General features: G+C 39.8%; 1 protein-coding gene across 1 annotated transcript in view; it reads left to right on the forward strand.

The window, feature by feature from the left end:
- The first annotated feature begins 252 nt into the window (after positions 1 to 252).
- Positions 253 to 14420, forward strand: part of LOC124723164 (diuretic hormone class 2) — a 116165-nt gene continuing 101997 nt past the window's right edge. Inside the window, exon 1 of the mRNA XM_047248363.1 lies at positions 253 to 296. The gene's annotated coding sequence lies outside the window, so the exon portion shown is untranslated. The remainder of the gene's footprint in view (positions 297 to 14420) is intronic.

The raw sequence follows: 14420 nt of genomic DNA on the forward strand, positions 1-14420 counted from the left end.
AAATTAGGTCGTCTTAAAGAATAGGGCTGTCGGTAACGACGAGAAAATAACGAGGCGTCAATCGAGCCGACGAGTAAGTGTCCTCCTACAAATTGCCGGCGAGCCGCCCCGTCTTCGACCAACGGTGGTCAGCAGGGAGGAGGTGCATGCGTGGGCGCGAGTGGTGAGTGCGGTGGTGGTGGGGGTGGCGCGGGCCCGGGAGGGGCTGCCGCGCGCTATAAGAGCGGCCGCGCAGGCCGCGTCCGCACTCCGCTCGCAGCCCGCCTTGCCACACGCAGCCGCCAGCAGTCTCGCACGTGAGTACAACAGGTTGCCGCACCGCGCACCCCTCCCTGTAGCTCTCCACATTCTCTCTTCCACTCTGCGAACCGTCGACAAACGAACGGTTTGCTCGTCTCGAACCAGAACTACGTACGTTAGTTCTGGTCGCTAGGCAAAATGCGGGCTTAACAACGTCGTTCCGTAAAAATTGCGTAATGTTGGCATCACTTTTTCACAAAAATCATTTTCTCCTCTTTCCCAGATTCGTAAGTTATTAACAGCGAACCGTTCTGCAATTTTTTGTTTTAAAAATAGAAGTTCCCCATCTACACTTTATTTTTTAAAATTTATATTTCATTCTTTGCAAGAAGCAGCCCATTCGCAAGCGGTCGTTCTTGTAGTCACCCGAGCTGTCAACCAGGAATGGGCTGCGATCCCGAAACAAACTGCAAAGAACGATATATAAATACAAAAAATGAAACCAAAAAGTGTAGTTGTGGAACTTCTATTCACAAAACGAATACAATATCAGCTACGGAGTCGATAATACATTACGCACTCAAAAGTCATTAACAAGATCGTGAAAAATATGCCTTACTATTCAGCAATGTCTCGAATAACCACTGCTTCATCCAACAATATATGGGTCTACAGAGGCTCGATAGTTTCGTGGAGCGTCCATTTGCGAGATAGGTAAAGAGTCAAACCGAATGACAAAAGAGATATATTCGAAATTTTTGTACAAGCAGTGGTGAAGTTTCTAACGAAAAACATATTTCGGGAGTTGCCTACAATTTGTAAAAAAATATAGTAGCAGCGACATCAAACACAGAGAAAAAAAAAGACAAAAATCTTACGAAATAAGCTGCTCACTCCTAAGAAGCTACTCCCGGAAATCGAATACCAAATTCTCGAAACGTAACATCTGTGAAATTTCAATATTTAGTATCCTCAATGAATAGTTATTTGAAACAAGATTTACTGCTATATCCTGTCGCACCGTTCTCCTCCAGTCAGACCAACTAACGAAAAATGGAAAAGCGACGATTGTTTGACAATTTCTGAACAATTTGGTCATCGCGCATTTACGTCATAACTGACCGTTCTGCAAAAAGCAGACTTAATAATATCGTTCTATAAAATCTGGGTAACATTCTTATCAGTTTTTCAGGTCTATCAGTTTCTCATCTTTCCCTAATACGAAGATTGTGTCATGAATTACCCGTGTTTTATCCAAATGTAAAAGTAAGTGGGTTTGTAGACTTTTGGTAGTTCCGCTACGTGGACCGTTACCACATGGGTACGAAACAAAATTGAGTGAGAAAAGAGACAGATCCAAAATCTGTGTATAAGCAGCAGCGGAAGATTCTAACGAAAGGCATATGTCGACATTCACTTGTAATTTTCAAAGAGATAACTATCGCTGCGGCTTCTAACATATTCAAAATTCTGAGAAAATATCAGCCACTGCTAAGAAACTCTTGCCGAAAATCACATAGCAAATACTCTAAATGCAATACCAGTGAAATTTAATTCTTATGGTCCTCACAAAATATTACAGTCTCACAATAGAGCGATGTAACGTACGATTTACTACTATCTCCCGATAGATAGTCAAATAAAGTCTATCCTACCTACTTCAAATTTAATCTCGTTCTTTAAAGGCTTTTTTAATTGTTTTATTAGTTATGTGGAGAAATTCTTGCAGTACGAGGAGCAATGCCAACAACATTAATGCTTTGTATAAAAATAATTCTGAAGAAAGTACTTTAGGAATTATTGTCGCGATGCTGTCTGTATTAGTGTGCCAACAGGTATTTCTATTTTCAGTGCAAAACACAAAAACCTTCATTATGAAGACCAGAATGTACAGCTCACTAGATCCATACCAGAAGTTTCCAGTTACTCATTATGACATAAAAGTAAGTTAGCACAGGCTAAAATTTCATTGGAAGCAGATTTATAATTTTTTTTTTTTTTTCGAGCGATGCAAAAGGTTTCTTTAGACTTTCAGATGTCGAGTCCTTGTAAAAATACCCTGCGCGATGCGAGACACTTTAACACGAATTACGATAAGTAGAAACTTTCCTCCCACTTTTGCCCCAATTAATCTAATTTACGAGACTTAAGAAGTGCTGCGTCACGTATTTAAGAGCACTATTAACGCCTGTGGCCAGGCCTTAAAAGCAAGGATTTCACTGAGACATTGCACTTGCCACGTGACCGGCACAGGGATAGTTTTCTGAGCTGAGATCTTCAATGCGTTTTTGCATTGCTTCCTCGGGTTTCTCTCAGGATAGTCTTTTCCCATCCACGTTTCCATTTATTATCGATCTTGTAACTTTTTCAATCTTCATTAATTTGTCGTATTATCTGCAAATTGTGACGTTGTCAATGAATTTTTGTCTTCTCATAAAATGATCATTGTTAATTTATAGTAAAATACTGTCACACAACAAACAGGTTATGGCTAGAGGAGGCACTATCATTGTAGAGTTTTTTACACTTAACTGCGCAAAATTAATAAGCAAGCACGATTACAGTTAGTTATTTACATCTTCTATGGTTCCTATTCACAGTAGACGGCTGAAATAAGTGTCATTTTTACGTATAGTCGGTCTATAGCTATGCGTGTATATAAGTTATTCACTTACAGATTTGTAATCGCCTCCTTCTGATCAAGAGCACGTGTAATATGTTCAAAGAGCTGTCAAGCAGCAGTATGGTAATTTTTTTCAGTAGTCAAGCAGCAGTATGGTAATTTTTTTCAGTATAAAGATCATTTTTTTCAGTATAAAGATCATTTCCGTATGTGAGGACATGAAATTTGCAATCGACAAAACAAATGCCTGTCTGTTTTGTTGTCGCGGTTGGGAAGCAAAGTACTTTAGTGACATTTAGAATACGTCATCAACATTTGAAAAAAATGTTTAAAAGTTTAAGGGATACAGTGGGCTCATGTGTACAGGATGGTTTGGTATTTTTAGCTATGTTTTAGATAAGAATTTGGTTGGTTACCAGATTTACGTATTAATCTGCATAGTTCAAAGATATGCATACTCCAAAGCCCATAGACTTCAGATACTCCTTTACTTTTAGGTAACTTCGCGAAAATTCATTTAGCTGCCTCCTTTTCATTACACACGAAGAGAAGAATGTTTAGAATTCACGGTTGAGGTGTTGTTTAACTAGAAATTGGGACTGTCGAAATTGTTAACAAACTGGGATTCATTTACGAGTCAAGGGCAAAAAAAATAACTCAATAATGAAAATCTAAAACTCGAAATTCTACCCTTGATTTTCGAGTTGCTTCGATTACGAACGAACATACGAACGAGCTCTCAATTCTGAGCGCCATCTGCAAGTTCGTCACTGAGTTCACTAATGGTAGAGTCTTCTCACATCAGACTTTACAGAACGGTTTGCTTGCGCCATTCTCCTTTTATTCTGTACATGAGCTTTTCTCAGTAGCTTATGGAGTTTCGCCGTAATACAGTTCCCTAGGTGTGGATAACGTAAGTTGGGTTGCCTACCTTAAGGCACCTCAAACATTTTCCAGACCAGTTTTATTTTTCCCACTCTATATACGCCCGCTTTCCAAGAGTTTTATGTTATTTTCTAAACGATAAATAAATAGGAGGATCAGCGTTCTGTGAAACAGATGTTTAGCGACCTGTTCCGTAAGCGAGAAGCATTGATTAAGTTACCCCTCGGAACCCGACGACATTTATTATGTAAAACGTAAAATAGTTGCAAAACTGTAGAAAATTCAATCTTTTACTGATAAAACGCTTCCTCGTCACAGTTAAGTGACTGCCTTGATTATAGTTCCAAAAAGACCATGCTCAATTTTTTTTGGTCCACGCCCTATTTCTTTTCGTATCCCTGGCCAAGCCTACTGCACCCTCTCCGAGGGCTTTGTTATCGACGGGATGTGTTCTAATCTTTCTTCCTTGCTTTATACTCGCATCTATAAACTAAAAAATTCATTGTATGGCAGTCCGGTTATTTGTTCATATAATCTTTTTATGGCACACTGTATGGTAGCAATATTTTTTGTTGTTTGTTGGGTAAAGCCGTCCCTTCTAAGAAATAAAACGAGAACATTACTGTCCGTTAGGGTGTGCAAGCATTGTATTCCACAGCCCCTCTAACATTCGCGCTGGCTGCCATGTCGGGAGAACGACTGGTGGCTTACTTCAGATAACTGGATGACGATTTTTAACTGCAATAAAAGTGAAAATACTTTGTGATTAAGTAATAATAGATAAAAACTGTTAAAATTTTTCATACTGCTTAATCAGCCAAATTGAATTCGTACGTTTTTCGGGAAATGGGGAACAGGCACCCCAACAAAGTGAATTCACTATACTTGGTTATTTCTCGAAAAAGACTTTACATTTTCTCACTCGCAAAGAAATCAATGGTTTTTGTTCAACTTGTTTGCGCCCTTGTTCAAAGCCAACATAACTTTTCTTGTTTCACCTTTAACAACTGAACGGCAAAACAAGTAATTTGAAGATTTGTTAACGAGGGGAGATTGCAGGCAAACTGGTTAAAAATATGGAAGAGACTATTTTAAAAACTGCACAAGTCCGCTGTAGATAAATAATTCTCTCTTGTCGAAAATGTGTTTCGTAAAAGTCGGTGTTCACTATCCCCCTGTTCAGTTACATAGAGGAATAAAAACACCAAAAATTTCTTAACTGCAACAGGAATCAAACAGATCATCTCCTGAACACCCAGTTTTTTTTTTCTTTAAGCTTCGTTTAGAATCTAAGAATTTTCTTGACAGAGATCTTTGTGCTGGACGTCGAGTGTCTCTTGCAGATCAGGAAAGAGATTCGGACGTTCTACTATATCCCTTTATACAGTTTTCTTTTAAAGGCAGAAGTTGGAGCAGGCTCTGTGAAGCCTTCAGTCCGGAGCAGTGGTTCGCGTAATGCACAAAGCCAATCGACCGACGAACGCACACTGACATTTTCCCGTCAATGGCTCAAGTGTCACAGAACAATTCCTTTGCCCGTATTCAGAGCACTACATGACCTATCAAATGCACTGAGCTTCTGAAAATAATGTTTGCAAGCGTAATAACTCCAGAAAATGAAGAGACTGTACTGTTTATTGAAAAAGTTTGTAACACAGAACTATTAACTGTCGAATTTTCGCCTAGAAAAGACTTTCGAATGTGCACTAGTTTCCACAAAGAAGCGCATAATTACGGTTTAAGGTACACTAATAATTTAATTAGTTTAAAGAACTATACGGGTAACATTTAGGGCGTGAAAGTTGTTGGTTAGCCTTCTAATATATAACATTCCTGTCTCTTAAGCGTTAATTAAACAGTATAGTATAAATACCCACGAAATCTAATACACATTAAATCCGCTGTAGATTTCCCAGTGTAGTGGATTGGAAGTCCGATTTCTCGGTCACTGAACCGAACGAGTATTAGCTGGGTGGTAAAAAGTCTAAAAAGCGCGTATACAGATGCGACGGTAGCTCATTTAACTTACGTAGTCTCTAAAAACTAAAAACATACGCACATTTCAGTGCACTGTGTAATCCAGCAGTCACTTAGCAGTTTTCTACGCCTATAATAAGATTCTTGTCGATTAAAAGACAAACGAAATGCCTTAGGTGTAATATGTTAAATTTCTGATGAGAAATTTTTCCAAGGAAGTAAATGAAAACTGTGACTAAAAGAAAACAAGAAACGCAGCAGGCGAGTAAATTTCTACGATAAACTGCGATTGTTCATAAATGGGAACAGACCACTTCGTACAGATAATAAACGCCTTATAATGTTCTGGACTCAACTCATGTATTACACTATCTATTTTTCTAAAATGACTAATTTCAAAATGTGGTTACGAGACGAGTTTCTCTTCTCGTCTAATGTAAATATAAATAACAATATCAATTTTTGTTCCTCTTTCATGTCTCAGTTTATCAGCAAATTAAGAAACCTTAGTCTTTGTCGGTATCGGCGTACTGCTCACTGTTCATGAGATATCTTTCATCTAAGAGAAATTTCCACGCCGCAGTAAAGTAGAATAAAAAGTGGGAGACTCATGCTCCCTGTCGGCATACCGTCTCAGTCAGTTCGGAAGTTTGATCTTTCGTCAAATAATATTTCTTATCGGAAATGTTCCATCACACGAGAACTATAGCGATGATTCCTGCGTCTGTCTCAACCCTTCATGTCTCAAGATCACAACATCAAGAAGTCTGCTTCTCGAAGGGATCCATCATCATTAGAAAGATCTCGAGACAAGAAAAGCTCGTGGAGCATCCATAAAGTCCCCTGGATATTCTGATCCCCATATGAATGTCGAAATGTTTCCTTCAACTAGACTGCGACCGATATATTTATCCTGCGACTGATATATTTACCCGGTCTCTTCTAATTCAGCTAGTGCTCCGTTTCTAATAATGTCGCTACCAACGCGATGCCGAAAAAAAGAACGAAAACACTGAAAACTCGTCCAATAATTAGCGCGCGTGAAAATGGGAGGGACGGAGTCCTCAACACAAAAAAATCCATGGAGTTTTACGTCACACTTAGAAGCGATCACAGCTTTAGCCCAACATTCATACATGTGCATCTACGTGTACCCTGTGCTAGCCGTCGTACAGTGAATTCGTAGATAACGGCATCATCTAGTAAGCTAAAAATGGCACGCTACGGAAGCTATGTTGTCCCTCCGAGAAGTGCAAAAGGAAGGAACACTTGGCTGTCAGCATTTTCCTAAACCTGTCGCTAAAAAGTTAGTTGCATAAATTTCGTGTGTACTCAGCATTTCTCCCTGCGAATTGTTTTAAATTCCATTTACACTTCAGGTGAAGAGCTTTAACCCTTGTTAATTCCATTTACGATGTTGGCTGTTCTGACAATACCCCCATGTAAATTTCAGCTTTGTAAAAAGTTGATTAAAATACGTCTGCATTTCAGATGCATTAACCTGCCGCCTTCGTATGAGAATTCATTATCGACATTTATCGACAGTTTTTGAAAAGTACTCGTAGGAGTACTTAATTTTTTCAGGAATCTGCTGCTGCAAAGTTTACAGGCCGATGCGATACGAGAATAATTAGCTAGACTAGTGTCCAGTAATTGCTCAAGTAGCGTGACTGAAATGTCCACTGGTTTCTGAGCACCATTCTGCTGGACAGGCGCGACATGTCTCTCGCCACCGGCACCCCATCCACAATCCCAGTCATATACTACTTCGAAGTCAGTCAAAACTGGTTCCGGTGCCGATAGGTAGTTTAATTCTGAGACAAAAAGGGAAAGCTATATAACATACTAAGTAATGACAAATAATAAACCATTGTATAATCAGTTTAGTTTGAGAGATTTCTTTGAATAAACTTTCTGGTTTCCGTAATTCGAAAATAGAGGTCGTATTACAATTGCACGCTATATTATCATGACAAATAATTACTTGTCTGCGGGCATATGCGCTCTTACTCGGGTCGAATAAAATGATGAGGTGAAAACTGGGCAACAGTGCACAAAACATCTACCGTCTGCATCTTGCTGCGATTGTATCCCATTTTATGCTCTTCTTTCTTACAACAGAAAAAACTTCTGCATAAAAAATTAACCGCAAAATTGAAGTTGCCAGGCAAAGAAACTGTTCAAACAGTGAGGCAGCCACGGTAGCCGCTCGCAGTTCTGGTGAGATGTGAAACAAAAGCAGAAACGCTTGAGCGCTGATATCAAACGGTTGACGCTTAGTTATTTACCAAGGAATAATATTTCTATATGTCTTGCCTACGTGTCCTTTGAATAGAAAAATGAGAGAAAAGAGAAACGGGAAGTACACTGGTGGGCCCACAAGCAGAACAAAATTAACAATTTTTTCAGTCATAAACATTCAGTAATAAGCAGAAGCGGCTTTAGAATCAGTTTAACAAAGAACGACAATGGCAAAAATAGTTTTATCTCAGAAAAACATATTGCTATATGAACAGTACTAGTATGGAAGGGATGTCTCAAAAACTAAAAGGCAACAAGTACCCACTCAGAGAATACGTTAAAATGGAAGATAATAGTAATGATTCAGTAGAGATATACGAAGACAGACTTTTTCAGAGATTCGTACAGTAATCGTTAAATATCAGTCGCGACTTTACACTGCCTTCATAAGTCTAAGTGAGAATATTCCATCTCGAACACAAGGCAATGTTACGCTTAGTTAAGGAATCGGTCTTTCAGTCCTTATTACATATTGCAGAAACGGTATTAAAATACAGCTAATAAACCAGCTACTAAGTTCTGTAAATATTTTTATGCTATACTGGAATGTAGTACTGGAATGCAAAATGAGATATCTCTACTCGCAGTCTGCGGTTTTAATTGTTTGATTGAATTCGAGTGGAAAGTAAATTCAGTCTTCCGCAAGAACGCTCTTCCTTTGAAATTCTGATAAATCAATGAGAGGAGAGAGAGCATCCAGAAATGTTGTTTGTGGTCTGGATTACCTTCCTCACGTAAAGGATTCCTCTTCTATCAGGGAACATAGCCACGTAAATGCAAAAAAGTATTTTTAAAAAAAGTCTTAGGTAACTCATTTTTTTCTCAACTGTGGCGGTTGGCTTTTCTTCCTATTTACTCTAAAGGAAAGTTAATATCGGTTCGTTCACTCATCGTAATATATTCAGCATTTACCCAGGCAGAGGTCACCTCAACATGCAAGGTAACGAGAAAACTTTCTGCTAATATTGCTTCCCGCAAAATATTAAAGGCTGAACCCGTAATTAGCGGATACGTTACTAGAAAATTTTTCCTTATCCTCATCTGCTTCTCTAAGAAGAGGCCCTGACTTAACGTTATCTACTAGCCCCGTGGTATGGTGGACGGCGTTACGTAGTTTTATTCGTTTACCAAAAATGCAATACTGGCACCGTCAGAAACTATCCTTTAGATATACCGGAAGGCCTTACACATCCTAACTTATACCGGACGAAACGCTGGATTCCCATTCGGAATAAATGTTTTACTGACAAAAAAATCGAGTATGCGATTCTCATTCTTGTTTAGGTTCGTATTTGTTGTCTCAGACCTTGAAAAGGCTCATGTTGTAGATAACGTTTCCTCGAGAATTAGAAAATGAGCTTGAAAATAAATTCGTTTTATACGAACTTCGCAACGTTAGGTTTTTTAAATCAGAAATGCGATACTCTTAAAGTATTCAGACGGCTGCAGAACTCAATGTCTAGCACTTCAGATTAGTCCTGTCTGTCTAAAATTATGAAGTGTTTTCTCTGTCTTGGTGCTATGTTCTTTCTGTCGCGACTCCACTGCATACAGCCAGCACCGTTCGAAAAGAGTGGGAGACGTATTAACAATCGCCGTATTGAAGTATCCACACCGGTATTCACCTGAAATGACTGAGTTAGCCTACAGGAAAGCGAAATCGGAATAGCCAGATCCCTAGTTGATACCGACTCCTCCGAAATAAGAAACCTCATCCGTACACGTTGGTGTATGCGATGTATATCTTCTCGCAAGTTAGCGGTGGTCGGGACGCAATGGTTGCAAAAAAGTGTCCACGAGCTCCCTTATGTGACGCACGCACAGGGAGAATTTGTTCTCTGAGATACAACCGCAGTTCCGCGCTGCAATCTCTCTTTTTGCCACTGCTTTGCGAAAGGATCATCTGAAAACAGGATCGCATATTTATTCTAAGTTAAAATTACGACAGTGAGGCAGGGCCTAGAGATATAAGCGCAACGTGCACGGGCTCCGTGAAATGGTACTCCGCTGCTAGAGAGCCAACCGTAACTTCAACTTCACAAGCCACCGCCGTTACACCCTAGTTTTCCCTCTGATTCGCTTGAGATTCGGCTGACTTTCTCTTACATTTATATCACAAGTACTCAGTCCTCTTTGATCAATGTCGCTTTTGTATTGTTGGGGCAACAGACAATATTCAACGATAACTGTGCAAAAAACAGGTGAAAAATTCTCATATTCGTACAGACGTTGCACTAATATTAATGCAGATTGGTCTTTGTTATGCAGACAGGCACAAAAACGGTAGTGAAATATTTACGTAGAACAGTTTTCCTTACACAGTTTATCATCACAGTCGTGTAGCGAATGTTTCGTGCAAATGGATAAATTGGAATACTGTGTCGTCAAAATATTCTTTTTCTTTCTTTGGTTAAGGGAAATTCGTCTAAGTGGAGCTTTAGCAGTCAGTTTCTTCACTTCAAACAGTCGAAATGTTCTCGCGTATTCAAATTTAGCCGCACATCTGTTGAAGGTTGTCCGAAATCAACAGACGAAAATTCCAAAAAATGTGCACAGTATATTAATGGACTGTAGATCAATAAAGATGAGTAAAATAACTGACGTTATGGATACATCATAAAGGGGAGTGTAGTACATTTTACATGAAGAATTGAATATGGAAATCCTTCACGGAAGGTGGGTGCCACATTTGTGAAAGTTTGACAAGCACATGAAAAGAAGAACTTCTGAGATACGCTGGGTATTTAAAAAAAAAATAGTTCGCCTAATTTTGTGCGACGGTTTATTTCTGTAGTCTGGTCGGAGGTCCTCCACCTCAACCTGAAACCAAACAGCAGTCAGAACAGAAGTCAACGGTTCTGGGTTCAATGCGTTCCTGGGATTCAAAAAGGATGTTTTTATGTACTACATTGGAATGGCTAAAGTAATAACTGTATACTACTATGCAAGTCCGATCGAGCCTCTGGCTGAAAAAATAAATGACACGAAGCATCGACTGTTTAAGATAAAGACACATTTCTCACTAGGACAGTGCTTCCATACAGGTGCTTTTGAAGTATGAAATCTGAAGGATTTAAAGTACGAGTTGTTGGAACATCCAACCTATTCACTAAATGTGGAACTTTCTGTCTGTCGAGCTGTTCTAGGAGCTTCAGTCCGGGACGGCGCTGCTGCAACGGTCGCAGATTCGAATCCTGCCTCGGGCATGGATGTGTGTGATATCCTTAGGTTAGTTAGCTTTAAGTAGTTCTAAGTCTAGGGAACTGATGACCTCAGATGTTAAGTCACATAGTGCTTAGAGCCATTTGAACCATTTGAAAAACTTTTACAGTGAAATGAAGATGTTATGATAATCGTGTACAAGAATTTCATAGACCTTTCAGAACTGGCTTTAATGCTGGAATGAAATTACTGGAAGGACGGTGGATCAGCCTAGCGCACTCTGGCAAGCTACGCGCTTTCATCACATTTGATTGCGACCATGTCACTGGAGCGAGACGTATGGAACGCTCCATTTTCGAAGTCGTGAAGCCACAGACTTTTCAGAGACATCAGTCGCTGTCGTGGACAAGAACGTATCGATAACAGGGACGGCCATGGACTGTTGCTGCAGTACAGGAAACAAAACGACGCTTAAAGACTGGACAACCGTACTATGCACAACCACATTTTCGCAGTGGGATATAGAAGTCCCAGCCCAATACATGTACCTCAGCTTCCCACGTCACACGGCACAGGGATAAGTAGACACGCAGAAGTACCACCATTCGATCGAGGCTTGAAAAAAGACTACTTTGATTGATGAGTCGCTGAACACATTGGAACGTGCTGATGGTAGTGTACGAGAACGTATAAAACCACATGAGACGATGTGCGCCACTTGCTAACAGGGCACCGTTCGGGCAAATGGTAAAGATATCCTAGTGTGGAGGATGTTAACATGAGACGAAATCGTCTTTCAGCGGCGAACGGTTCAGGAATCTTCTATCTATATGTGGCCTGGTTGTTCACCTACAACATTCCGTTGGCGTCATTTCTCTCCGACAGGAATGTGCAGAATATTATCGCTCATAAATTGTGTCAGAATGATTTGAGGAACACTCCACAGGTATACGTCTGCTTAGTTGGCCTCTCAGGTCATCTGACGTCAGTCCAATAGAGCAAATTTGTGACACCATCGAACGGTTCGTACATGCATTATATCGTAGTCTCTTCGAGTTATATGTCCCGGTTGCGTGGTCATTCGTCAGAGTAACTCCCCAAAGTACTTGTTTACACGTAATATTTTGAATCCAGCATTAACTATCACCTACTTAATTTCAGTGAGACTTTTTGGTGTTACGGTGAAGTGAGGGATTGTGAAAGAGAAGTTTGTGGCACCTGTGAATATCAATTTCCTTTCAGAATACATTCATCCCACTGTGCATTTGCTCCACTTCACCGATACCTTCGAGAAACAGGGAATCCTCGCCCTGAGCCTGTAGGCTGTTGGAGGCGAAATATAAGAACATAGGTGTCTAAAGATTCCGCGGTAGAGAGATGCGCCTGTTATGGGGAGTAAGATGTTGGATGGTACTACAGAAATACAACCTGCACTAGTATCACATGCCAAAGATGTAGGCAAAAGGAGTACTTGAGTTCTTTCCGTATAAAATTTGTGCACTGGTTCTTCACCAACGTGCTACTGACGCTGCTTTCACATACTCATGTTATTCACAGATATGGCCTTCATTAGGTTTGTCATTTACCTTCAAATGGTTCAAATGGCACTGAGCACTATGGGAGTTAACTTCTGAGGTCATCAGTCCCCTAGAACTTAGAACTACTTAAACCTAACTAACCTAAGGACATCACACACATCCATGCCCGAGGCATGATTCGAACCTGCGAACGTAGCGGTCACGCGGTTCCAGACTGTAGCGCCTAGAACCGCTCGGCCACTCCGGCCGGCGTCATTTATCTGAACAGTTGGAATAGTCTCATATGGGACTATGAGAACAAACATAAGAGCTCATCAATATTCGTTTCCTGTGAGTATTTCCATTGAAATGATTGGTATTCAGCTTTTAGGAGGTGTACGTCTGTCAGTGCTTTTAAGTGGAGCAGGTACCTGTCCACAGCATCCTGTGGTTCCAGGATGATATGGCCGCAGACCATTCCAGTCTCGGTGCATGATTAGAGGTAACTGTAGAATTCCTTGAGCATCGGATAGGTGCACCCGATTTGTAACAAACGTAAAATAATCTAGTTTATTACAGAGTTCTTTATGGAGAGTCTATCGTCTGTGGAATCATAGAACATGTAGGGGAGGACGCAACTGAGAAGAGAATGAGACAGGGATGTAATCTATCCCCCATGGTAATCAATATGTACACTGAGAGAACAGGAAAGGAAACCAAAGAGAAATTTGAAAAGGGAAGTTCAGGAGGAAAAAATAAAAACTTTAAGGTTTTCCAACGACATTGTAATTCTGTTAAAAGCAGCTAAGCAGTAGGAACGTCAGTTGAATAGAACGAATACCGTCTGGAAGAGAAGTTACAAAATGAGAAAATTAAAAATAAAACAACAATAATAGAGTGTACTCTAAGTAATTCAGGTGATGCTTAGAGAATTAGATTAGGAAGTAAAATACTAAAAACTGGAGAAGAATTTTAATACTTGGGGAGCAAAATAAGAAGTAAGTAGGTGTAAAATGTGGAACTTCAATAGTAAGAGGGACTTTACTGCGAAAGATAAATATTTTAACATCTAATATAAAACTGTGTGTCTAGCAGTCTTTTCTAAAAGTATGTGTCTGGAATGTAGGCTTTTTTGTAAGTGAAACGTACACGAGCAACAGGACTGACTAGAAGACAACAGAAACTTTGGAAATGTGGTGCTATAGAAGAATGCTGGGGATTAAATCCGGCAGATAGAATAACTAATAAACTGGTACTAAACAAAATCTAGGAGAAGCACAAACTGACTAACAGAAGGGGTAGTTCGATAGGTCACACCCTAAGGCAGCAGTAAATAGTTACTGTGTGTCTGTGTAGGAGGAGACTAAGCTTCCACTTCAGTAAGCATGAATACGTGGATGTGGGTTGTAATATTAATGTAGAGATGATGGAGCATGCACTGGATGGACTACAGTGATTTCAATGTTTTACAATATTTTACACTTGTGAAAGTCAAATTTCACTTTCCTGCAACAAAATTACTATGTTAAGTTTTAACAGACTGGTAAAACAAAAGTATCTCAGCCATCGCCATGATGGAAAAGAAGAAAAATTACACATTAATGAACACGGATGAGTATTCTGTCAGTTCAATTCCACTCCTTCGGTTCCTAAGAAGCTCATAGGAAAGAAGACAGTCAACTATATTCGTAAATGAACTGTTGAGATGATTCATT

Source organism: Schistocerca piceifrons, chromosome X, assembly GCF_021461385.2.
Source record: "Schistocerca piceifrons isolate TAMUIC-IGC-003096 chromosome X, iqSchPice1.1, whole genome shotgun sequence".
NCBI lineage: Eukaryota > Metazoa > Arthropoda > Insecta > Orthoptera > Acrididae > Schistocerca > Schistocerca piceifrons.